Below are 25,659 nucleotides of genomic sequence, written 5' to 3' on the forward strand. Positions count from 1 at the left end.
GAATGCAATGCAGACAAACAGCTGCATACAGTGCGACCATTTCACTCACATTTGCCCATTCATTTTTGGACACATCACACACCATCGGTGTGTGTACTGTACGTGTGCTGTCATAGCTCCACCTACAGGCCTAATGGAGAACACCAGGAGAACACCAGGATGTGAATGGAGGGTGAATGTGAGGTATATCGTGTAAATAAGTTTTGATTGATCGCAAGACTACACTGTAAAAAAAATTATAATAATAAGTTACCAGAACTTAAAAATATTGAGTTCAGTTACTGTGCATTAAGGTTTTCAGTTTTCAATCCATAATAAGTTAACAGAAAAATAAGTACACAACCACATTATTTCAACCTAATAAAACTATGTTTATTGTCATTGTTTTAAGAACACAAGTTGACTTGGTAATACTCACATTTTGAGTAAAAAAAATGGCTTTTAACATGTGCAATGTTCAATGAAATAGAAAAATAAATAATAAAAATTGTTGATTAATCCCACTGGTCACAATGGTGACCGTAATAATGTTTTTGTTATAAGGCTCTGCAAATGTTACTGAATGATGTAGCAATGTATTTCCAGCTAAATTGAAATAATAAACAAATAAAGGGTCTCAATTAAATATGTGGTAGTAAAAAGAACCTGTGGGAGGATTTCAACAAGATAAATGCGACAACAGTGCAAAATATTTCACTATAATATTTCAGAGCAAAAAAGAAAAAAAAAAAAAATATATATATATATATATATATATATATATATATATATTTTTTTTTTTTTACTGCTGCCCCCTGTGCCTATGCAAATGCCCCCGCGTGCCTATGCAGGCACGCGTGCCTAGGGTTGCCTACCCCTGGTCTAGAGAGACTCCTCTATGACAAGTATGTTGAAACTCATGAACCACTCTCTGCAGAATGGACTGCATTTTTGGAAAATCTCACTCCGAATGAATTTACTCTTGATGAAGTGCTCTCATCAGAAGATGTATCTCACCACATGGCAGAATATCATGCATTCAGAGAAGCCGTGAGAAATGGGGAGCTGGGAGAAACTGTACAGTTTTGGATGGAATACATGGACTGCACCTGGCTCGTCCTGTCAATGAATAAGGCAATCAAAATGAATGACTATGAAGGATACAAAGCCACCCTAAACAACATGCCAGACCTTTTCTTCTGCTCAGACCAGCAGAACTAGGCTAGATTCCTCACATACTTGGGATACTATCTTGAACACATTGAGGAAATAATAATAATTGTTAGACTAGAAGTCTTTATTTGTCATGCAGTTTTAACACACACACACGAGATGGGCGACCCACAGGAACACACATGCACTGAGTCGCAGATGAAATGTCTCTCTGCACTTTTCCCATCCCGTTGTCCTTCCCCCCATGGCCAGCCGGGAGCAGATAGGGCGTCAATGTGAGCCGCGCCCCGGGGACCAATCCAAGTGCTCCTGTCCGTCTTCGTCAAGGACGCCACAGCGTTAGCGATCTGTTGTGCATGTTTTTCCATTGGGTTTATCTTATCGGGGGGAAACCCTTGCGAGCACGGGGAGAACATGCAAACTCCACACAGAAAGGCCTGTGAGATACCCCACCTGAGTACCTGGCATCATGGAAACCTGGTCCCCAAGCGGGAATCGAACCCTGGACCTTCTTGCTGTGAGGCGACAGTGTTAACCACTACACCACCGTGCCGCCACAAACACATCCAGGATCTGAGAAACGTTTGCGTGCTGGAGCAATCAGTGTATCCAGATCACATATCCCAGCCAACCGCTGCCACACTGACAAAACAATAGAAGAGACTGCTATGAAATGGCTCAAGTCAAACTCAGGGTCTGGAACATATTCTGCAGGGATCTGTGGAATCACCAGTAACTATGAAGCCAGCCAACGTCATATCCTGACTGCCCATGCCAAAGGAGGGTATGTAGAAGAGATGTGGAATATGACAAGCGGCCGAGGTGAACATACAGAGAAGCAGCAACGAGATCTAAGACCACGTGAAATCACTCTGTCTGAGAAGCAAGTCCAGCAAACAGTTAAAGCATTTCAGAGTTTTATCAACCCATTTCAGCTTGATACTTCTCAGCCCTTGACAAGTTTGACTTCAGGAGCAGCTATGCCAGAAGAGGTGCGCAATGATGTGCTGAATGCCCTAGGCTGAAAATGGTTAAACTCAAAAAGAGAAGTTCATCTGTGATCGACTTCAGACAAAAAAAGTCATTTTCTTTGAACCTATCAAGAGGAACAGATTCAAGACAATGTCATCTACCACACCTAAAAGGAAGCTTGTGGCATCAAACCAGAAAGGGATCCAGTACAAGGCCACAAGTGGGTTCATCTTTCAGATCTTTGTCAAATCACAACAACTCAAGTCACAAATAAGCAAAGATGCTGAGAATGCCCAACTTCCTTCCCTTCATGCTCTCATTCAAGTAAGTAAGTAAGTAAGTAAGTAAGTAAGTAAGTAAGTAAGTAAGTAAGTAAGTAAGTAAGTAAGTAAGTAAGTAAGTAAGTAAGTAAGTAAGTAAGTAAGTAAGTAAGTAAGTAAGTAAGTAAGTAAGTAAGTAAGTAAGTAAGTAAGTATTTATAAAGCACCTTTCATACATGTCATGTAGCTCAAAGTGCTGTACACAAACATAGGCATATATAACGATAAAAGCAATAAAGTCACAGTGATCAGTTAAGATCAATGTTTAAAAAAATAATAATAATAACGTAAAAATGAAAACAGTCATTTGCTGACCAGTTTGGGAGAACAGGTCCGCACAAACATGTCCGTTCAGTAGCAACCGGAAGTAGGAAATGCACTAAACCAATGCACTTGTACAGTAGGTAGCAATGTTAGCTCTCATAACGTTAGTGTAGTTACGTTTTTTATTAGTGGTCGCGTATTGTGTGCGTATGTACCCGTTCCCTCATCTAAAGAGTTGGGTCCATAAGGCTTTTCCAAGCCTTATGGATCCATAAGGCTTTTCCAAGCCATAGCGTCTTTGTGTTATGTCTCATAACGTTAGCCAGTTAGGAAGTAGGAAATGCACTAAACCAATGCACTTGTACTTGTTTAGCAGCAACTGGAAGTAGGAAGTGCACTAGACCAATAACTAGTAGGTAGCAACGTTAGCTCTCATAACGTGCACTAAACCAATGCTAAACCAATATCTAGTAGGTAGCAACGTTAGCTCTCATAACGTGCACTAAACCAATGCACTTGTACTTGTTTAGCAGCAACCGGAAGTAGGAAGTGCACTAAACCAATGCACTTTTACAGTACGTAGCAACGTTGGCTCTCATAACGTCAGCTAGCCAGCAGCTCCGGGTACAGAAGGTAGCAACGTTAGCTCTCATAACGTTAGCCAGTTAGCAGCTCCGGGTACTAAAAATAAAGCATCACATTAATAAGACAACAGTAATAAAAGTACGGCAATAGGCAAAGTACAGTAAAATAACATTTCAGTAAAAGATCAATACATAAAAAATATAAACATAATAATAAAAACATTTCAATAAGATACTCGCTTTCCCTAAGGCATGGTACACTATTTGTAAGCTAGACTGTATAGGTACGTTTTTAATTTTCCTTTAAAAATGTGTATGGAGCTGGCGTTTCTGATGTGTGTTGGTAGTGTGTTCCATAGTTTTGGGGCATAGTTGGCAAATGCCATACTTCCTATCCTCTTTTGGTTTCTGGGTGTGTCTAGTAAACCTGTAGTGGATGACTGTAGCGTTCTTGAGGGCAGATAACTAACTAGGGAATTTGCTATGTATTTTGAGCCTTGCTCATTAAGAGCTTTATATGTCAGGAAAAGGACCTTAAAATCAATTCTATGAGTTATTGGAAGCCAGTGCAGAGTGGCTAGGACTGGAGTGATATGTTCTCTTCTCTTTGTATGAGTTAGTAATCGAGCTGCAGAGTTTTGGATAAGCTGAAGCTTCCCAATGGTTGCTTTGGGAAGACCAGTGAACAGTGCATTACAATAGTCAAGCCGGCTTGAGACAAAAGCATGAGTCAGTGTCTCTGCATCCTTTTTATTTACGAAAGGTCTTACTTTCGCTATGTTTCTTAGGTGGAAGAATGACGTTTTCATGGCCTTATTAATATGAGACTTAAAGGTCAGGTCTGAGTCCAAGATGACACCTAGGCTTGTAACCTCAGTCTTTACATAGGATGACAGACTCCCCAGGTTTTCACACAGCACTTCCCTTTTCGCTTTTGGGCCGATCAATAGGATTTCGGTCTTGCTTTCGTTTAATTTTAGGAAGTTATTGTTCATCCACTTGTTTATTGCTAACAGACAGTTTGTAATGGACTGTATGGCTGTAGTGTTATTTGGTTCTGCGGAGATATATAGTTGTGTATCATCAGCATAACTATGGAAGCATACATTGTGGTCTCGAATGATGTCCCCGAGGGGCAGCATATATAGTGAGAAGAGTAATGGACCAAGGCAGCTTCCTTGTGCAACTCCAAAGTTGCTGTCATGTTTCTCGGATACATTGTCTCCAAGCTTAACATAGAACCTTCTCCCCTTAATGTATGAGCCAATTTAGTACATGATCGGAAAAGCCAACCAGTCTTTCAAGACGACTGATCAGGATATTATGGTCAATCGTATCGAACGCTGCACTAAGGTCCAATAGGACAAGAATTGAGACTTTGCCAGCATCGGAGTTTAGCCTGAGGTCGCTAACTATTTTAGTAAGGGCAGTTTCAGTGCTGTGATTTGTTCTGAAATTCAAGATGGAAACTCCTGATTCTACATGCGTGATGTGCCACGAACAATGAAGAATATATCAGAGCGCACCTTCAAAAGTCTACCGGCTGCAGCTGAAACAGTATTCAGTACAGACACTTACCTTGACCGTCTTCATTCACCAAAATCAGCTGAGAGGGATTGCAGAGGTTGTGGTGAACGTTTTATGGTGAAGGGGCTAAATGTTCATCGGCCCACTGATTGGAATGGTTTTCTCACAAATGATGAAAACAAAAAGGCCCTCATTCATTTACTTCTGGATCACTGGAGCTCTGAAGATATGATGAAAGACATCCTCCGAAGGCCTGTTATTTTCGTAGAGGCTGGTCAAGCATGCAATGCTGGAGTGATGTCTAAAGAGCTTCTACCTGAGATCTGTTCAAAACATGAAGAAACGGGAGCGGCTAAGTGGCGCAGTGGGCAAGGCGCTCGCCACTAATGCAGGAGATGCTGGGTTCGAGCCCAGCTCTCTGCGTTGCTTCCGGCTTGGCTGGTCGTTCATACTAATACAATTGGCAGTATTAGGGAGTGGGAAAGCCGGTGGGTGGGAATCGGACGTTGTGGACAGCGACTCCTACAGCAAGGTTGGTACGCCTGTACAGCAGAATCAGGAAGCAACGGGGGCAGCGTGAGCCTCCCACGTGTTACTCCTCGCCGCTGAGAGATCGCGCTGTACAGGTGAAAAGATGCGACAGCTGCCTCCTCGTGTACCAGAGGAGACACGTGATGCAAGGCTTGGTCCACATTGCAGCCGACCAGTGGGAGGCATGGTCTAACAACGTTCGAGACAGGGGAGGGTAGAATTGGATAATACGAAACTGGGATGGGAGAAAAAGTAGATAATAAAAAAAAATAAAAAAAACATGAAGAAACGGATGTGAGGGTAATCATTTACATGCAGTATATCCAAACCAAAAGGCCTCTCAACTGTCAACATCCTCTTTGACATGGGAGATAGACTTATCAACAACAACCAGCTGGCTGAAGATTACTCAGAGGAACACATTTCAGCTCTCCTGGCCTTGCACGCATTCATTGGTGCTCATTCATTGGTGCTCATTCATTGTTTCCATAAATGGCGATGACTCTGACAGGGCAAAGCTAGTCTGTGGGGTTCCTCAGGGCTCTATACTTGGCCCCCTTTTATTTTTGATTTATATAAATGATTTTGCTTGGGTATCTCCTAGAGTATTCTCGATCTTGTTTGCTGATGACACCAACATTATAATGTCACATGAGAATTTTGCAGTATTAATTAGGGAAGCAAATGATGGTTTATCTTGTGTCTCAGATTGGTTCCAGACTAATAAGCTATCGTTAAATGTAGAAAAATCAAATTTTATTGTATTTTGTAATAAAGGTAAAAGTTATTCGAAAAAGGAGGCAAAGATATTGATCAGTAACACCGAAATCAAACAAGTAACTTCAACAAAGTTTTTAGGGATCCTAGTTGATAATAAACTAAATTGGAAAAAACACATTGATCATGTTTGTAAAAAAGCAATGAAGTCAGTAGGTATAATTAGGAAGGTGTGTTCATTGATAAATAGAAGTTGTTTTTTAATCCTGTATTATAGTCTTATCTTTCCTTACATATCTTATTGTAACATAATTTGGGCTAGCACTCATTCATCTCATCTTCAAAAAATTATTTTACTTCAAAAAAGATTTGTTAGACTGGCAACCCTCTCAGATCGATTTGAACCATCTGCTCCTCTTTTCAAGAAACTAAACATTCTGACTGTGTCTGAGGTTAATTCTTTACAGATATGTATATTTGTGTACAAATGCATTCATGATCACAATCTACCAAATGGTTTTAATAGTTTTTTTTCTTTTAATTCAGATGTCCATTCATATGCTACATGTCAGTCCAGGGACCTGCATATACCTTATTGTGGTACTTCACTTAGGCAGTTCTCAGTGAGGTATAGAGGGTCCAATCTTTGGAATGCAGCTGATCCTATGCTGAGGAAATCTCCATCTCTGCTTATTTTTAAAGCAAACTACAAAGAAATTCTCATCCAAAAGTAGTAGATAGATAACAGGTCATACATGTAGGTATGCATTTGGTTATGTGGGTGGGTAGGTTTATAGGCAGGTGGGTGGGTTGTTATATATTATTATGTACACAGTATATCCATGTATGTACTGTGTGTATGTATGTTTGTATTAACACGAATCTTTTAATGTATTCTGGTATTTTATAATATGCATATTCTTGTATTTTTGTATGTTTGATTTTATAAAACGGGGGACGTTCTTGATAAGCCTCTAGGCTTCTAACTTCTCCTTCACAATCGTTATACAAAAAAAAAAAAATTGGTGCTGACTGCACATCAGCATTCAAAGGCAAAGGGAAGTGGCGACCGATGAAGATTCTGAATCAGAAAAGTGTATCCAGATCTTTGCTGAAGTGGGAAACTCTTGGGAGCTTGATGAGTAGATTCTCAGTGGTGTTGAAGAGTTCACCTGTCGCCTCTATGGTTTCAGCCGTCAAATCAAGAAGGTTGATGAGGCAAGAGAGATTAAAGTCTCAAGCCTTGAGCTTCAACAGGGTATCTCCGTTGACCTCTCCACCTTCCCACCTTGCAAGAGGGTCCTCTTACAGCACATGAGAAGAGTCAACTTCCAGGCATGTGTCTGGAAGAGGGCTCATGAGCACTACCCGGAGATCCCATCCCCTCTTGACCATAAATTTCACATTAACACGGAGACTGGCAAGCTAGAACCACTGTGGTTTGAGGGTGACGTCATCCCCAAAGCCCTCGTCGATGTCTTGGCAGAAGAAGAAACAGATGAAGATGACTTAGCAGATGAAATCCATACAAATATGGATGATGATGATGATGAGGAAGAGGAGGAGGAAAATGATGATTCAAATTATAATAAAAATTATCATCATAGTTTTATAGTCAGCTAATCAATGGATCACAGCAAATAGAGTAAGCAGCTAAAGGGGTCTAAGAACCAAACAAATGTATTCTATTTTTAGTTTGAGCTGTATTTTATTTTCTCCATTTGGCTGTATAGAATATCTATCTACAGTTTAGTCATGTTGATTCTATTTACTTCTTGATAACAGACTGCACACTAGAGTCATTGTAGTATATTCCTACAGAATCCTACAATAATCTAAGGTTATTGTAGTACAGTACACTGGGATTGCTTATCTGGAAGGAGGAGAAAGGGATCATACGTGATAGAATTGTTGGTCTCCTCATCTGACTTAAATGATGAAGAATAAACGTGTAGCCAGACAAACCAGAACTATAGTTAAACTCAACATTTATTTGAGCCAGGGCCAAGAGTGAATAGAAGGTTGCCTTTCACATACAAAAGATTATCAGACAACATTAACATGGCTGCTGTGTACAGGAATCAACCAGGTTTGCATCTCAAACCCCAATATGTACAGAAAACAGTCACTCGTTAACATAATTTGAACATACATTGACAATACTGTAAGCCCTTTTTGTATATAAGTAAGCCTGGTTTCTAAGCTAAGTTTACATTCTATTCTAACCAAACATGGTGGTTCCATTCGGCTTACTTACATTAAAACAGCTCAGCAGCAGTCTCTCGGTGGGGAGCCGTTGGAGCCGCAGACCTGGGTTGGGTCTGGGCTCCAGAATAACACTATGTCGGCCCTTATATCCTATAATTTCTAGCCAATAATAGCACATTTTCTTCTTCTTGTGGGAGGTTGGGTCTTGCCCCACGGGTGGGGGTTGGTGTCAATAGCCCCCTCCTTTGGGCTATGGCTTCTCATGTTTGGACAGAGAGGGGGCCTGCCTATGGCCCCCGTCGTTGTCGTCCTCCAGTGAACAGAAGGGGGGTCTTGGTGGCCCCCGTCGATGTGGTGGATCTTGACTTCCGTGAACAGAGGGGCCTATTACCATACAGTACTACAGTCTCATGTGGGGGTGGAGAATGGCTCTCTGTCACCCCTGTATCCATCCATATTTAGCACTGAAACCCCACTCTGCTTGTTGACAGAGTAGCTGTGATGACTTATACCAGAATTCTATAACAAGAGTGTAATCACCCTTCCTTTCATGTGACATTCTAAATGGTAGTATTCTTTGTAAGTTACCTACACCAACCTTTATTTACCAGATAATATAACTGTGATAAATATACCAGGATTTAGAGTGAGTCCCCATTTCATCTGTGGGGTGCAACTTATTTACATAGTCTTTGTTGTCCCCTGATTACATTAGCTTGAGGGGCTTTTTATGACCGCAACTGTTCTCCTACATACCATTTGGGTAAGCAGTCTTCTTATGAGAGGGGGTTGGTGTGGAATGTCTGTCTCTCCTACATTATGACTCTCTAATTATTCACACATATTAATTATGAAATTCAACATCAATATTTACCACATCATTTTGTTCATTGTGTTGCATGGACTTTGTTCTTCAATACATTTCATATTTGGTTACCGGGTTTTCTGTGACTGAACCCTCCTTTGCTCAATCTGTTTTATGTTGCCCTGTGATACCCTGGTCCACCAGGGGGCGTAACATTGTTCACTTTTCATAATTAACTCCAGATAGTATAGCATTACATTACTTAACCTGTTAAGCTGTAAGCTGTATTTCGCCTAAAGGTACATGCCTAAGTAAATGGAAGATTGCTCCACTTCTGCAAGGTCAATTTGCATGTTCTTGGTATCTAGGAACATCTAGGGACCTGGGGGTATGTATTTCCAGTGTCAGAAATATTGTATCTGTTACTAGGCTGAGTAAAATGTAATGAAGAAAAGGAGAATATAAATTATGATTTATGATTTTTGCATCTTTGATCATGTTAAATCTGCGGGGCACGAGGAAATGCTCACTGAGCTCATTCACCACCTTATTAAGAAGGCGAGTCAATCTATGAAGAAAAAGCACTTAACCCAAAAAAAATTGATACAAAAGGTTTTTCGATGGATTCCGATAGTATTGGGCGTGCTAAATAACATACTAAAAGTCGACCAAAATCGACCCCCCCGAAAGCCGCCATTTCCAAGATGGCGTCCCAGATGGCGGTGGAGATATTAAAATGGCTATATCTCAAATTGAGAATATGGTGCAAAGGATTTCTCAACTGATTCTGGTACCTCTGGGCATGTTCACTAACATACTAAAAATCTAGGAAAATACACCTTCCAGAAAGGCTTAATTTTCAAGATGGCGTCCAAAATGGCGGCAGACCAAGCTTAAAATGGCTATATATCTCAATAGAAAAAAATATATAACTATGATTTTTCACTTGATTCTGGTACCTCTAGACATGCTTGTGAACATACTAAAAATCTAGGAAAATACACCTTCCGGAAAGGCATCATTTTCAAGATGGCGTCCAAACTGGCGCCCAGGAGCTTAAAATTACTATACAAATACAAATAGCTTACTAAAAAAGGTGTTTGCACTCTCCAGCTCTCAAGCTAGCATAGTTGAAGCCTTCTTTTTGACCATTATAGTTGTTATAGTTAGAGGTGTTTGCACTCTCCAGCTCCCAAACTACCATCGTTGAAGCCTTCTTTTTCTGAATCAGTTTATTTAAATTTTTTAGTTTCTGACCAAGTCCTGTGTTTGGGCATGTCTGGGCGTGTCTGACCTGGCAGTGTTATTTAAGCCCCAGTTTCATTCTAGTCTTTGACAGAGGTGTTTGCACTCTCAGCTCTCAAGCTAGCATAGTTGAAGCCTTCTTTTTGACCATTATAGTTGTTATAGTTAGGTGTTTGCACTCTCCAGCTCCCAAACTACCATAGTTGAAGCCTTCTTTTTCTGAATCAGTTTCTTTCTTTCTTTTCTGACCTAGTCCTGTGTTTGGGCATGCCTGGGCGTGTCTGGCCTGGCAGTGTTATTTAAGCCCCAGTTTCATTCTAGTCTTTGACAGAGGTGTTTGCACTCTCAGCTCTCAAGCTAGCATAGTTGAAGCCTTCTTTTTGACCGTTATAGTTGTTATAGTTAGAGGTGTTTGCACTCTCCAGCTCCCAAACTACCATAGTTGAAGCCTTCTTTTTCTGAATCAGTTTCTTTCTTTCTTTTCTGACCTAGTCCTGTGTTTGGGCATGCCTGGGCGTGTCTGGCCTGGCAGTGTTATTTAAGCCCCAGTTTCATCCTAGTCTTTGCCAGAGGTGTTTGCACTCTCCAGCTCTCAAGCTAGCATAGTTGAATCCTTCTTTTTGACCATTATCTGATTTCTAAAGTGATGAGTGAATTCAGTGCCCAGATCTGTCCCATTTGTAAATTGGAAGATGGAAGTGATTTTGTTGAGATTCGTCAGAAAGGTGCCACTGTTCATGTGACTGCTGGCATGAAAGTACATTCAGAATGCCGCAAAATGTACATACATAGCCGAGATATTGATTTACATTTACAGAGGAAACAGAGCGGTGAATCAAGTACCACTAATAAAAGGACTAGTACTAGGCAGTCTGAAGCTCTATTCAATAGCCAAACTGATTGCCTTTTCTGCGGCACAAATGTTCATGAAGGACGTGCCGACTACAGTTACGTGAAAACAGACAACTTTGCAAAGTCTATATTGCAAAGCTGTGATAAACGAAATGATGAGTGGTCATTCAAAGTCAAAGGTAGAATTGAATACTATAATAGTGATCTACATGCTGCAGACTGTGTGTATCATAATGCTTGTAGCACACATTTCCGGTGTGACCGTGATGTTCCCATGGAATTTCAGCCTGATTGTAATCCAAAGCGGAGAAAGTCTGGAAGGCCAAAGAATGAGGACCAAGAACAAGCCTTCTCAAAAATGTGTGCTTACTTTGAAACTAATGATGATGGACAGCTGACCGTTTCTGCACTTAGGTGTAAAATGCAAGAGTATTTGTCTAAGGCCGATTCCATTCAATCAATACCTAAAAACATTGCTGATGCAACGATATGCAAATAGCATATTTATTGCAGAAGGAGATGGCTTGGATTGTATTGTTTCAATAAGAGAGAAAACATCAGACACTCAGATCCTACTATAACAACACAAAACAAAACAGTGATGAAGAGTCTGAGAAGAGACACTTACTTGAAACAGCTGCAAAACTCATAAAAAGTGACATAATGACTAATGTTCCACCTGTTAATGAGTACCCGACTACAGAGACACTAAAACTACAGAATGCCCTTGATTATATTCCACAATCACTCCACATTGTGTTAAAAGCTTTGTTTGTCGGTAAAGAGACAGAGCAGAAAAGTGCTAGTATTGGCCAAGCAATCATACAGGCAGTCCGACCACGAGCTGTCCTTGCCCCTTTGCAAATTGGCCTAGCAGTGCAAATGCACCACTTAAACTGGTCTCGGTTCATTGTAGATATGCTGAATAAGATGGGATTCTGCTCTTCCTATTCTGAACTGCAGAGGTTTGAAATGAATGCTGCAAATTGTACTGCACCAAACATGCTTGGTAAGGATATTGATGTGTTGAACACGACCGTCTTATTCGCTGCAGACAATGTAGATCATAATATTCTAACAATTGATGGGAAAGGGGACATTTCATGGGATGGGCATGATAGCTGCCTTGACACCAGGACAGAAGACAGACCAAAGGATTCCGAGGTTCAGAATTAATGAACTGAATCTTGTGCAGAGGTCAAAAGTTGTGATAATAGATTATCACTTTGCCAAACACTTTTGCAGAGACACCACATTTAAAGAACTTCCAAGACTCGCAGAATGTAACAAGATGGTTGATCTGCTTTGGGAGTTATCGTTCAATTTCAAACAGCCTGCACCTGGTTGGCATGGGATGATGCACATTATTCATAAGGGAGATGAACATCCAGGGCAGTCTTCAGTGAGATACTTACCAATGATAGACATGTACTCCGGAGACAAAACATGCATTCTGTCAACACTGGAGTTCATTTGTGGTCTGGCATCCAAACACCACCTTGCCCCAGTAGTTACATTTGACCAACCCCTATATTGGAAAGCAGCAGAGATAATCCTAGATTCACCACAGTGCAGTCACCTCAAGTCCTTTGTCCTGCTCCTAGGAGGATTTCACACATTTATGAATTTGCTAGGAGCAATTGGTACACTGATGGACGGTACAGGACTTAAGGACATTCTAGGGGTAGTCTATGGGGAGAACTCAGTAGCCCATATGATGACAGGCAAATCAGTTCAGAGAGCATTCCGTGGCCATCTTCTGGTTGACAAATGTCTTAACCGCATGATAATATCAGAAATGGTAGATGATAGTCATGAATTTGCAGCAATGGTTGAACAGTCTGAAGCAATGTATACCTCAATAGTTAAGGGTGAAATGCCATTGGAAACAGTGTTCACATCAGAGACCCTCATTACAATAAATGAAGAGCTGGGAAAAAGGAAGATGGAACTGTGTGCTAGATCCAAAACTAGTCAGTTGTGGCTAAATTACCAACACATGTTAGAAGTTGCTAGGTCACTGATAACAGCAGATCGCACAGGTTCCTGGCTTTTGCACCTACGCGCTGTTTCTGAATGCATGCCGATATTCGCTGCGGCTGGGCATTACAATTACTTGAAATCGGCACACTTTTATGTCCAAGAGATGAGTCAGCTTCACATCAACCACCCAGATGTCTTCAGACAATTTGAAAAGGGTTTTCATGTTATCCGTCGCAGCAGCCAATCATGGGCAGGCCTCAGCTCAGATCTTGTAATCGAAACAACATTGATGAGGTCATTGAAGACTACAGGAGGGATGACACATGGAAGTGGAATGACCGACAATCAGAGATCCCTTTGGACAATGTCAAAGGGCATAACATCAGAGTATAACACCGCAATGAAGGAGTTCTCAAACCAGACATACACAACATCAGAACAGCACAAGGATTCAACAGAGGCAAGGATGAAAAGGGATGCTGCTGACCTGGAGAAAATCACTTCAAAACTTGCTATATGTTCACCTTTCTCTCCAGACTCTTCTTTAAGGAATGTTGTTACAGGTGTTGTCGCTGAGGATGGAGTGAACGTGCATGATTATGACGCAACATCATGCACAAAATGATCGGACAGCCGGCATTCACATTTTCATTTCGTAGAAAGGATAAAGCCATAACCCTTGGACAAAAATCGTCTATCAAGGTTGCTCCTGATCGAATCATTGATTCTGCACTTCTTTTTCAACGTTTCCTTATTGTCTCCCAAACTGGAGAGCTGTCATTGGAGGAGGTTATGCGTTACGAACTCAGTCCTTTCCCTCCTGCCCTCTTTGAAGCCGGAAACGTCTTCCGCAAAGCTGATAAACCACAACTAGCGCACGCGATCTGTGATCATGCAAGTGATGCAATCCTAGATTCTGTACCAGAAACGGAGCATTATGTTCTTGATGGTGGTTCACTCCTTCACCGAATACAATGGAAGCACGGACAAAGCTATGGTAAAATTGTCATATGCAGACTTCACCATCCAACATTATGGCTCAGCTACAACCATTGTGTTTGATGGCTATGAGGATGGGCCATCCATTAAAGACAACACACATCAAAGAAGAGGAAACAATATTCATCCCATTGTCAACTTCACTGCTGAGACAGAGTTCTCAGGTAAGAAGGAGGAGTTCCTGTCAAGAGATCTGCATAAACAGAAACTGATCCACATGATAAGTGATGAACTGAAAGAACGGGATTGCACTGTGGTCAATTCACTTAGAGATGCTGATGTAGACATAGTAAGGGCCGCAGTGGGATCATCTCTTCTTCACACCACGACGCTGATTGGAGAAGATACTGATCTCCTCGTCTTACTTCTTTACTATGCACAGAGAGATAGCAAGGGCCTTTATTTCAGATCAGACAAGTCGAAAGCTGATGGCAGTTTTAAAGTGTACGCCATAAACCATTTGAAAGAAGTACTCGGACAGGATGTGTGTTCTCAGTTGCTGTTCATCCATGCTGTGACTGGCTGTGACACAACTTCCCGGATCTTCGGAGTTGGCAAAAAGACAGCATTCCAAAAACTTGTAAAAGGGGATCCTGTCCTTCAGGCTTGTGCCAATGCATTCACTGTACCAAACCAGACAACAGATGTGATCGATGACCTTGGGTGCCAAGCAATGGCTGTCTTTTTTGGTGGAAAGTGCACAGATTCGCTTGCAAAAATGAGATATAACATTTTCAGCAAGAAGGTTGTCTCAGCTTCATCAACGGTAACGCCTGAACGTCTACCACCAACTGAATCTGCTACCAAATTCCACTGTCGTAGAGCATACTACCAGGTCATGGTCTGGATGGGAACAGATGATGGTATAGATGCTCTAGACTGGGGCTGGAACCTGCAGGACAATAGATTTGTCCCACTCATGTCAACAATGAATGCTGCTCCAGACAGTCTCTTGAAGGTCATTCATTGTAACTGTACCACTGCCTGCAAGACACTTCGCTGCTCATACAGAAAATATGGACTACCTTGTACTACTGTCTGTGGACCATGTCAACTTCATGAATGTGACAATCCACATAACAAGTTTCTCCCAGAGGATCCTGAAGATGATGATGAGTAGGCCTAAAGACCACAATAAGTGGGTCATTTATTTTGTGTTCAACACCAAAGCCAGCTTTCTAGGTTGAATATAATAACCAATTTAAATTTTAGCCAACATAAGCTACAGGCAGCCATTTTGATGATGCAAATGATGCATTCCTAGCAGATATATTTAGCTAGATACTTTGCTCGTTATTAATGTATAGAGGTGCCAGAATCAGTTTATAAATCCTTTAGAAATGTTTTCCCATTTGAGATACAGGCATTCTAAGCTCCCAGTCGTCATTTTGGACACCATTTTGAAAATTAAGCCTCTTCGGAAGGTGTATTTCCCTAAAACTTTAGTATGTTCCTAAGTATGTCTAGGGGTACTTGGGGTACCAGAATCAAATGACAAAATCATTTATATAATTTTTATATTGACATATATATAGCCATTTTAAGCTTGGCCAGCCGCAATTTTGGACGCCATCTTGAAAATGAAGCCTTTCTGGAAGGTGTATTTTCCTAGATTTTTAGTATGTTAGTGAGCATGCCCAGAGGTACCAGAATCAGTTGAGAAATCCTTTGCACCATTTTCTTAATTTGAGATATAGCCATTTTAATCGCCCCGGCGCCATCTGGGACGCCATCTTGGAAATGACGGCTTTCGGAGGGGTCGATTTTGGTCGACTTTTAGTATGTTATTTAGCACGCCCAATACTACCAGAATCCATTGAAAAACCTTTTGTATCAATTTTTTTGGGGTTAAACCATATATTGACTCGCCTCAAAAAATCTAAGCAAATGAACCGCGGGAAGATGATTAAACAGAAGGATTTGTAGATACAGTAATTAATGATAATCGATTTTAATTATAAATTCATATTTGACCTTGAACTTGACCTTATTATGGCCAAATCATACATCTATGGATAGGGAAAATGCTCCTCTTTCCAATGGCAGGGTTGAATCTGGATTTAGTCATTTCCTTGCGGTTTCTATGATAATTAGCATTTTACGATAAATTCGTATTTCCGATAAATCGTATAAAACATCGGTAAAAATGAAAATATACACTTTGACTACTATTTTGATAGGGTTATGGTATTTACTCTTGGCTACAAAAAAAATATTTAAAAACATTAACCTCTTAACATCCAGGGGCCCACATGTGGACGATTCTTTGCCGACCTCTAGTGGCTCGGGTGTGCATTTATTTTAATACAATATATAGATAGAATTAAAGCCCTATTTGTTGCCGTTCAGCGGTTCTCGAGTTACATGCCGATATGTGAGGCGTGCCCCAAAGTACGCAAAAGTACACATTACCACCCCCGACTCCCGGGGCTTTAGCTCCGTCAATCATTTGGCGATCTCGAAAATCTTTGCACAGGGTTGTAGCCAATGAGTGTGGCTTTCCAATGATATGATAATTGGGGATCTAATACGGTCTCTATTGATCGATTTATGATAAAGAAAAGCAGGGTCCCCCTATAGGGGGACCTTAAGGCTTAACAGGTCTCAACTCTTGTTTAATATATTTTTTAGATATAAAAAATAAGGGAGAAAAAAAAGAGAATAAATATGTTCTATTTTCTCGATTTGAGGTACAATGGAGAACTTTGGTCATAGCAGGTGTAATATTCTAGATATAAAGGTCATCTTGGACTTAAATTGAAGCTTATAAATGTGGGAAGTTTTTATATCCATATAAAGCAGCAACATGTATAATAAAATACTTGAGAATTATCACTTTTTTGTATTTTATTTTTTTATTATTTTTTAAACAAACATATAAACAAACATGACAACACACGATAAGATATACAAGCATTAATTGTCAGGGCACATCCAATGAGATCACATTTTAGTTAGTTGTCTTATATAAGATATACCCCTAATACCTGTTATCTAAAAAACCTACACACATATGCTCCAGCTCGAACCCCCCCCTCCCGGACCCCACCTTGAGAAGTACCTCCACTATCCCTCGCACCTAACCAGACACTACCATTATAAGCTAGCTTTTATTCTCTCCACCACTTCTAACCACATTGACATTTTGGATTCATTGAGACCCAGAATTCTTGCTGTAGATATTTCATGGTAAATTACATCGAGATATGTAAGAAACCAAACTTTACAGCACATTTTTTCCGGTTGAAACCAGCGTGATGCGATCAGCTTTTTGGCTACTGTGATACCCGATAAAACCAATCTCTTTATCAATCAATCAATCAATCAAATGTATTTGTATAGCACGTTTAAACATGACGCTTGTCAACCAAAGTGCTTCACATGGCTAAGCTAAGTACAAAGAAAAGTATAAAATAAACAGAGAAACAAAATAAAATCAACGGATAGACAAAGGAAAAACAGAACAACACGTCAACAAGTACGGCAAGAGTCAAAGTGAGTCAGGGAAGGCCAGGCGATATAGGTGGGTTTTGAGTTTTGATTTAAAAGACTCGATGGACTGTGGATTCACTGCAAACTCAAAAACATCATTCAATAATAATACCGAGGGGTGTACAGGTATATTCCAAGATACAAGTTTTGATATTTGTTGGGTCACATCTTTCCAGAATGCCTTAACTGGTGAGCAGTTCCAATACATGTGCATAAATGTCCCTTCGTCCCCATTTGTACATTGGGTGCATTTGGAATCTTGTTTAAGCCCCATTCGGCACAGTCTTATAGGAGTCAAGTATGTCCTGTGAATATAGTTAAGATTGATTTGTTGATGATCCGGGTTCCTTGATGTAAGTCGGACATTTGCCCAGGCTCCTTGCCAATCAAAGTCATTTTCCAGGTCTGGTATATCCCTCCTCCAGACAGAGTCTAGTTGGAGGGTTTCATACGAGGACGTTAGTAATTGATGATAGAATTCTGAAACAAAACCTCTCGATGTCTCTCTTTCGTAGAAGAATTTGTGGTATCTGTGGTGTTCAATTGGTCTGTCTAATGGAACACCGTGAGACTTCAAACATAGCTCTAACTGTTTGTAAAAAAGCCATGTGGACTTGGTGAGATAACATTTTTTGCGTATTTCTTTATCACTACAAAAACCCTGTTTGTTAAAAACATCCCCTAATGAGTGTATGCCTTGCTCTTCCCATATAGGGAATCTTATAGGTCGTTTTCCAATTAAGAGTGCATTGTTATTGAATAAGGGAGTATGATTGTGCCATTTTTGTGGGTTAGGATTTTTTTTTTGTGATTCACGCCATATCCGGATCGCATGAGTAATTATGGGGCCAAATTTTCGTTCACAGTGCTTGATTGGTAGTTTAGTGTATGCTATGTCCTTCAGTCTATGTGGGGCTACTATGTTTTCTTCTAATTCTCTCCAGGATACTAATGCTTGGGAGTAAAACCATGTTGTCAATGGACTTAATGTGTACGCCTTAAAATATAGGAAAAAATCTGGAAATGCCATGCCACCATCTGCTTTATTTCTCTGTGCGGTGGATCTTTTTATACGTGGTGGTTTGTTATTCCAAATAAATTTGTATGTGGAGGAGTGTAATCTTTTCCAGTAACCCTCTGGAGGGGGTAACGGTAGCATTGAACTGAAGAAGTTGATTTTAGGTAGTACATCCATCTTAACTATTGATATCCGTGCTTGTACTGTGTTTTTAAGTTTTGCCCATCTATCAAGGTCGTCTTTGATTTTGTTTTGGATTTTTGTGTAGTTGTGCTTCACCGTTTGTCTTATGGTGGGGAATATTTCCACTCCCAAGCATCTGAAATGTTTTACCATCGGTATCTCTCCTGGGAGGGTTGTATCTTTTTTTGCAGGGGTGTTAAGTGGAAGGAAAGCCGACTTCGGCCAATTTATCTTAAATCCCGATAAATCACCAAAGTCCTCAATCAAGTTGAGCAGATGAGGCAATGTGGTGTTGGGGTTTTGCATGAACAATATTACATCGTCCGCATATAAACACATTTTTTGTTGTGTGCCCTTGATTACGATTGGTTCTATGGATTGGGATTGTCTTATATATTGTGCTAAAGGCTCTAATGATAGATTGAACAGTCCGGGACTAAGAGGACAACCCTGTCTGGCAGAGCGTGATACCGGAAAGATTTTGGAGATGATTGTGCCTGTTGTAATCATGGCCGATGGGTCTTTGTATAATACTTTAATCATATCGATGAATCCTTTTCCTAACCCCATCCTTTCTAGCACTGCCCATAGATACGACCATTCCAGCCTGTCAAAGGCTTTCATAGCATCCAGGGACAGCATCGCCTTAGGTATGGTGTCCTCCTTGTCGGCATCAAGTACGTGCAGTATTCGTCTTATGTTTTCAGTGATCAGGCGGCCTCCTATGAAGCCAGTTTGGTCCGGGTGAACTAAAGACGTCATATGCTTTTGTAATCTGATGGCTAATACCTTAGAGTACAGTTTGATATCTGTTCCGAGGAGGCTTAAAGGTCTATAACTACCGCACTCGTTGGGGTCTTTGTCTTTTTTAAGGAGGACTGTTATGAGTGCAATATTGTCATTCTTATGGAAGTTCCCCTCCTTGACTGAGTATAAGATCATATTTAGTAATAAGGGGCCAATTATGTCCCAACAAGAAAGGTACATTTCTGATGGGAAACCGTCTCTTCCAGGAGCCTTACCACTTTTCATTGCGGTTATGGCCTTCTTGAGTTCCTCTAGTGTGATCGGTGTTTCTAACTGTTTAGCGTCATCCTCTGAAAGTTTAGGGAGAATAATTTGATTAAGAAATGTGTCCATTTTGTTTTGATCGAAGGTCGTTTCTGATTTATATAAGTCGGAGTAGAATACTTTGAATGTATCGTTTATTTTTACAGGATCTGTTACAAGTACTTGTTGTGCTCTAATGGTAGTTATATCTGCAAATGTTGCATTAATTCTTAATCGCATGGCTAATAGGTGGCTGGGTTTGGAACTGTTGTCTTGTGCTGCGTATTTGTATTTCCGATTGTTGTCTGTATATGGCATTGATCTCTATTTTTAGTACGTTAACTTGATTTTCTAGTCGAGTTGAGTTGTTGTATTTTAGAGAATTAAATAACGTTGAGTAAAGCGTTTCCAGCTCAGCCAGTTTTGTGCATTGATTCTTGCGCATTTTGGAGGAAAAGCTATCCGTGAAATCTTTGATCGTTCCCTTTACCGACATCCATATTATTCTGGGGTCTTGCACCGAGTTTTCATTCTCCCGTTGGAATACTATAAGAGCTTCTTTGAGTTGTGTAATGAATTCCTTGTTATTAAGCAGCAACGAGTTAAATCGCCATCTTGGGGCTCGGGAGGATAGTATACCAAATGTACCTTTAAGGAGTAAATAACAGTGATCTGGGTATCATTTCCACTTCATAATTATCAAATAGTCTCTGTGATGCAAAGACATCATCTATTCTGGATAGTGTATTATGTCTCGCAGATCGACAAGAGTACTTTCGGGTCGTGGGATTAAGTAACCGCCATAAGTCATTTACACCTGTAATCTTCGACCAATCCTTTAATGCCTTCGATGAATTCTTTTGTTCGCTGGAAAAGGCGAGGTAAGATTTGTCCATCCTTGGGTTCCAGATGGCATTAAAATCCGCTCCTATTATAAATGAGTAATTGGGAATGTCTAACATTGCATTGGTTAGTGTAGTGAAGAAATCTTCTTCGTACAAATTTGGGGCGTATACCGCTATCAACGCTATTTTCCTGTTCTTATGTTCAATCTTAGCTATAGTTATCCGACCTTCTACATCAGACCATACTCCCTTTAGTACAATATTCAACTTACGTTTAACGACTATGGCTCGTACCAATAGAAGAGTGACTGATATTATGGTATGTGTTGTCCGCTAATTTATCTATGTCTTTCCCTAGAATGTGCGTTTCGCTTAGCAGAGCAATGTCCACATGTTCTTTTTTCATCAGTGTGAGCACGCTTTTGCGTTTGAGTTGGTTATTTATTCCCCCGGTGTTCCATATCATTATATTCAAACTAGCCATAGTCTATACATGTTGCATTGTAATTTTTGGTAATGCTTCTAGAGTGCGAGGCAATAATAGATATACATCCCACTAGTGAGGTCCCGTTGAGAGCCGAGCTTAAAAACATACATATATACAAATAAAAATCCCCTACCCTTCCCTCCCACCGAGAGTCGTACAGGATTGTGTTCCATGAACACAACCTTTGCGTATGACTCCCTCCCTTGCACCACCGGATATCCCAGAATGATCCAATTATCCTTAACATTCCTATGTATACCATAGGATCTAACACTCTAAATTCTACCATAAGTAGAATGTCGACTGTGGCTTGGCCACTTTCCCGTAAAAATAAAAATTTAAATGAGATAAAACTAAAAATAAAGACCAAAAATAAGCTTCAATTGTCATGCCCTAATCACTTACATTTTATATGAACTTGTGTAATTTATAGTAACCCATGAATAATATGAAGGTATTGAACTGAAGAGAGAGCCTCAATAAATCAGAGAGAGCGGATGAAAAAAAACAAGTAAAAGGAAGAGAACATTAACTTAGATCTTAAAAGAGCATTGCTATGCTTAAACATCTAAAGTATAAATTGGAGAAGTAGTGGAAATATTTCCCATTAATAAAAAACAGTTTTTAAATACGTATATGCAGCATTTCCCCTGACCGGGGTGGGCGATGATCGTTGTGTAGAGTGATCTTTCAGCCGGCCGGCTATGATGGTTCTGTGGTTCTGCATCTAGATACTGTTGATTATTCCCCCGAGGGGCTTCTGGTAGAGTGACTGACCACGTATTGCTGATATTCCAGAATGTTCCCTATATCAAAGAATGCTTAGATGTTCTAGATTATTCCAATATGTATTTTTACATTGTTTGAATGTTCCAGTATGTTCTGGAGTGTTCCAATCTTGAATCCAATATGTCCGCAATAATATAAACCCGACGGGGAAAGCATTCAAAAACTCTGAGCACGTAGGTCTCTCTGTCCCAAATCCTCGGTTCATTAAAGATTGTACTATATGGTGACCTTGCATAACAGAGATTAAAAGGCCATTTATACACTATTCTGCGTGTTGTGCAGAGAAGTATTTGGCTGCATCTTCAGGCGAGTTGAGGAAAACCCTTGCTCCTTGTTTATCGACAATGCGAAGTATTGCAGGGTATGTTAGTAGGGGTCTGTATTTCTCCAGGTATAGTTGAGACATCACCGTCTTGAACTTGGCACGCAGGTCCACTACATCACGACAATAATCTTCAAAGCAGTGTATTGGTACATCCATGTATTTCAGATTGCCTTTCATCCTGCGAGTTTCACGAATAATAATTTATTTTATTCTGACTTGGCGCAGGATAACCAATATCACTCTGGGCTTAGCGTTATTGCCAATGGAGCGGGTCCCCAATCTGTAACACTGTTCCACCTCTGGTATTTTAGGAAGGATCTCTGTTCCCAAGATTTTCTGTAATTCTGTGGCAAACTCTTCAGGGTTTGCACATCTCACTGACTCGTCCAGACCGACTATACGAATATTCAGCTTGCATTTTTGATATTCCATCTCGAATATTTTGGCTTTCTGTTCTTCATTGATTCGCTTAAGCTCCAACGTTATTTCTCTGTGCTCCGTATTGATTTCTTTGTAGTTTCCCTTCATCTCAGCAGTTAGGTTAACATTGTTAACCTCTACTTCTTTGTAGATGCGAGCGAATTTTTTTTCGTGGGCTTCCATTACTGTTTCCAGAGCCTCGGTGCGTTTAATCTGTGCGTCGGCGTCCGCTCTCAGCGCATCAATTTTGCCTTCAATAGATTTTTGAGTTATTATCTTCTCCATTTCCTCCATTCTCTTCTCCATTGTCTTCCCCATTTCCTCCATTTTCCGGATGATATGTTCGGTGTCTGCGGAGGTGTTTGATGGGGTTGAACTTGAAGCGGCCACTGTCAAGTCTATATTTTCTGCTGTCTGCCGTACAAATCCTGATTCCTGCGGCGGGACCTCTATGACTGTTTTTGGACTCGTTGTGGTTTTCTTTGGTTTCATCTCGATTCTTTTGGTCAATATAGTTAGTTGATAGTCTCAGTTGATATATGCGTCAAGTTTTAAACGCATTAATGGTTTATAAATATGTTTTTAAAACGAAAAAAAAAATAACGGGTGAGCAGCTGTGTCACATGCGACCTACTCCATTCTAACGCTAAACCGGAAGCCCAAAAGAGAATTATCACTTTTGATGACAATTTGTCAGGCGGACAGAAGTTTTTTTTGTCTTTTGGGGTATTCTGAGTGTGATATTTGACAATAGAATGGTAGTAAGCCCCAGAGTATTATTCTGATACTTTTCCCCTATGTGTCAGGATACACCATGCAAAGTTTCAGACTTATCTGACCATTTATGCAGTTGCAGTACCCTCATATTTGCAATTAGATAATTTTGCCAGAAGCTTTTCCCAAAAAGAGTTTTTTTTGGCCCCTGAGGTCAAACGGGGCTGATTTAGGGGTGGTCATTATCAACTTGTGATGGCCCAAGGTATGGGATAACAGGAAATAATAGTGTAAAAAAGGTAGCAAAAAACATCCTGAGGGGTGGACCTGGCTCCCGTGTTAGGGATAGTGTTGTCTGAGGACCCAATCGCGGAACAGAACGAGGGGAGAACAGGCAGACGAGACGTGGAGCCAGATGTGAACTATATCAAAACATTTCTTTACTTCAAAAGAGGGCAGCAACAAAGATATTCACACAAATATTTCCAAAGGCAGCAGCAAAATACAAAACAAAGAAAAGCATAGCTGAAGACTGGCAGAGGGCTAAATACAAAAACAAATAATAATCTCATACAGAGAGCAAGTCCAAAAAACACTGTAGGCTCAATTTGCCTATCTAAGCCAGGATACGTCTTCAACGCGCTCACACCACATTGACTTGGGCTGTCTTGTTACTCACTGTTTGATGTTGTTGATAGTTGCATCCGATGGGTTCGAACCGGTTGAGTTTTATGGAAGGAGTTGCGTAAAGTTTCAAACAATAACGGAGCAAACAAATGAAACAAAACAGGCTCCAGACTTGTACTAAAGGGGTTTCAAAACAAACAGGCGCAGCAAAAGGGTTTCAAATAAACTCATAATGATTCTAAACAAAGTCTTTCTTTTCAGTCTTTCATTCATTCAATCTGCGCTGTGTGTGTGTGTAGCAAGCGAGCGGTTGAAAAACTGTTTCTCGTCTGGCGTGCGTTTACACACAGCTGTGCCGTAATTAATAGGAGAACCATGGTGCCATTTTACGAGGCGACCAGTGGCGGCGCTATTTAGTCAAAACTATTAAATCAAATGAAATGGCTCCTACATAACCGGCCCCTATTGTTATGGGCAGGCTCTAATAACAATACAAAATCAAAAAACTGCTGGAGCCATACAAAATGTTCAAAACAAAATAAATACTTGTGAGGTGGGAAACAGGCATGATGTATAGGCCTGTTTGAATCTTCAGTACCTAATTTGAGTTTGGCACCAGCAGGCAAATCTTGCTGATGGGCCTTTCAAGTACACTGGTTTTTGTCTGAAGACGCACACTTCTCACAAGTCCTCTTGAGTCTGGCATTGTTTCCAGGACTCTAGCCAACATCCAGGATCCTCTTGGTGCATTCGTGTCAGCTATGATCACAATGTCTTCCTTTTCAAAGTTCCTGCGGATGCGGTTCCATTTTTGATGTACATTCATAAGAGGTAGGTCAGGTGTTATTCTATCTCTTGGCAGGTCTGCCATCTTCTGTTCTCCGACAGATCCATTGAGACGTCGACATGTCACACATTCAGAAATAATCTTTCTTGCCAATGAGTTGGCACAAGGAATCCAATACTTTTGTCTCAGTGAGGAGAGCATGTGGTTTCTCCCACTGTGTCCTACTTCCTTATGGATCTTTCTAAGAACGAGCTTTGACACATGATGGTCCTTTGGGAGGATGGCAGGGTGCTTTGCATCTTCTGGCATGGCTGCTCTGCTTAATCTCCCACCCACTCTTAATATTTCGTTTTCAAGTTTGGGATCAAGCTTGTAGATTGAACTGTGTTTCTGCACGTTCAAACTTCCTTTCTGCAATGTTTTGATTTCCTCTTGAAATCCTTGGTTTTGACAGAATTGAACAACGGCCATCTCTGAAGTGTCCAGTTCATCCAGAGAGAGGTTGTATGCCTTTACAGCGTTTTTGAATTTTTTCATCTCTACTTCAATTGTCTGTCTTTGTTTGTCTGTGTCTGGTTCTTGAATTTGCATCAGATCTTTCCTTTTTCTACTCAACTGCAAAAGGTGAGTTCTCAAATACAGCATCCATGCTACAGCTCTTTTCAATTTGTAGAAACTTGAGTAGTGGTGTATGAGAGTGCTAGTAGGATCTTGATCTGTCATCTGAATGGTATTGACTGTAACCTTCTCTCTTTTGACTTCC

The sequence above is a fragment of the Notolepis coatsorum genome (assembly GCF_963971535.1).
Source record: "Notolepis coatsorum genome assembly, chromosome: 18".
Classification (NCBI taxonomy): Eukaryota; Metazoa; Chordata; class Actinopteri; order Aulopiformes; family Paralepididae; genus Notolepis; species Notolepis coatsorum.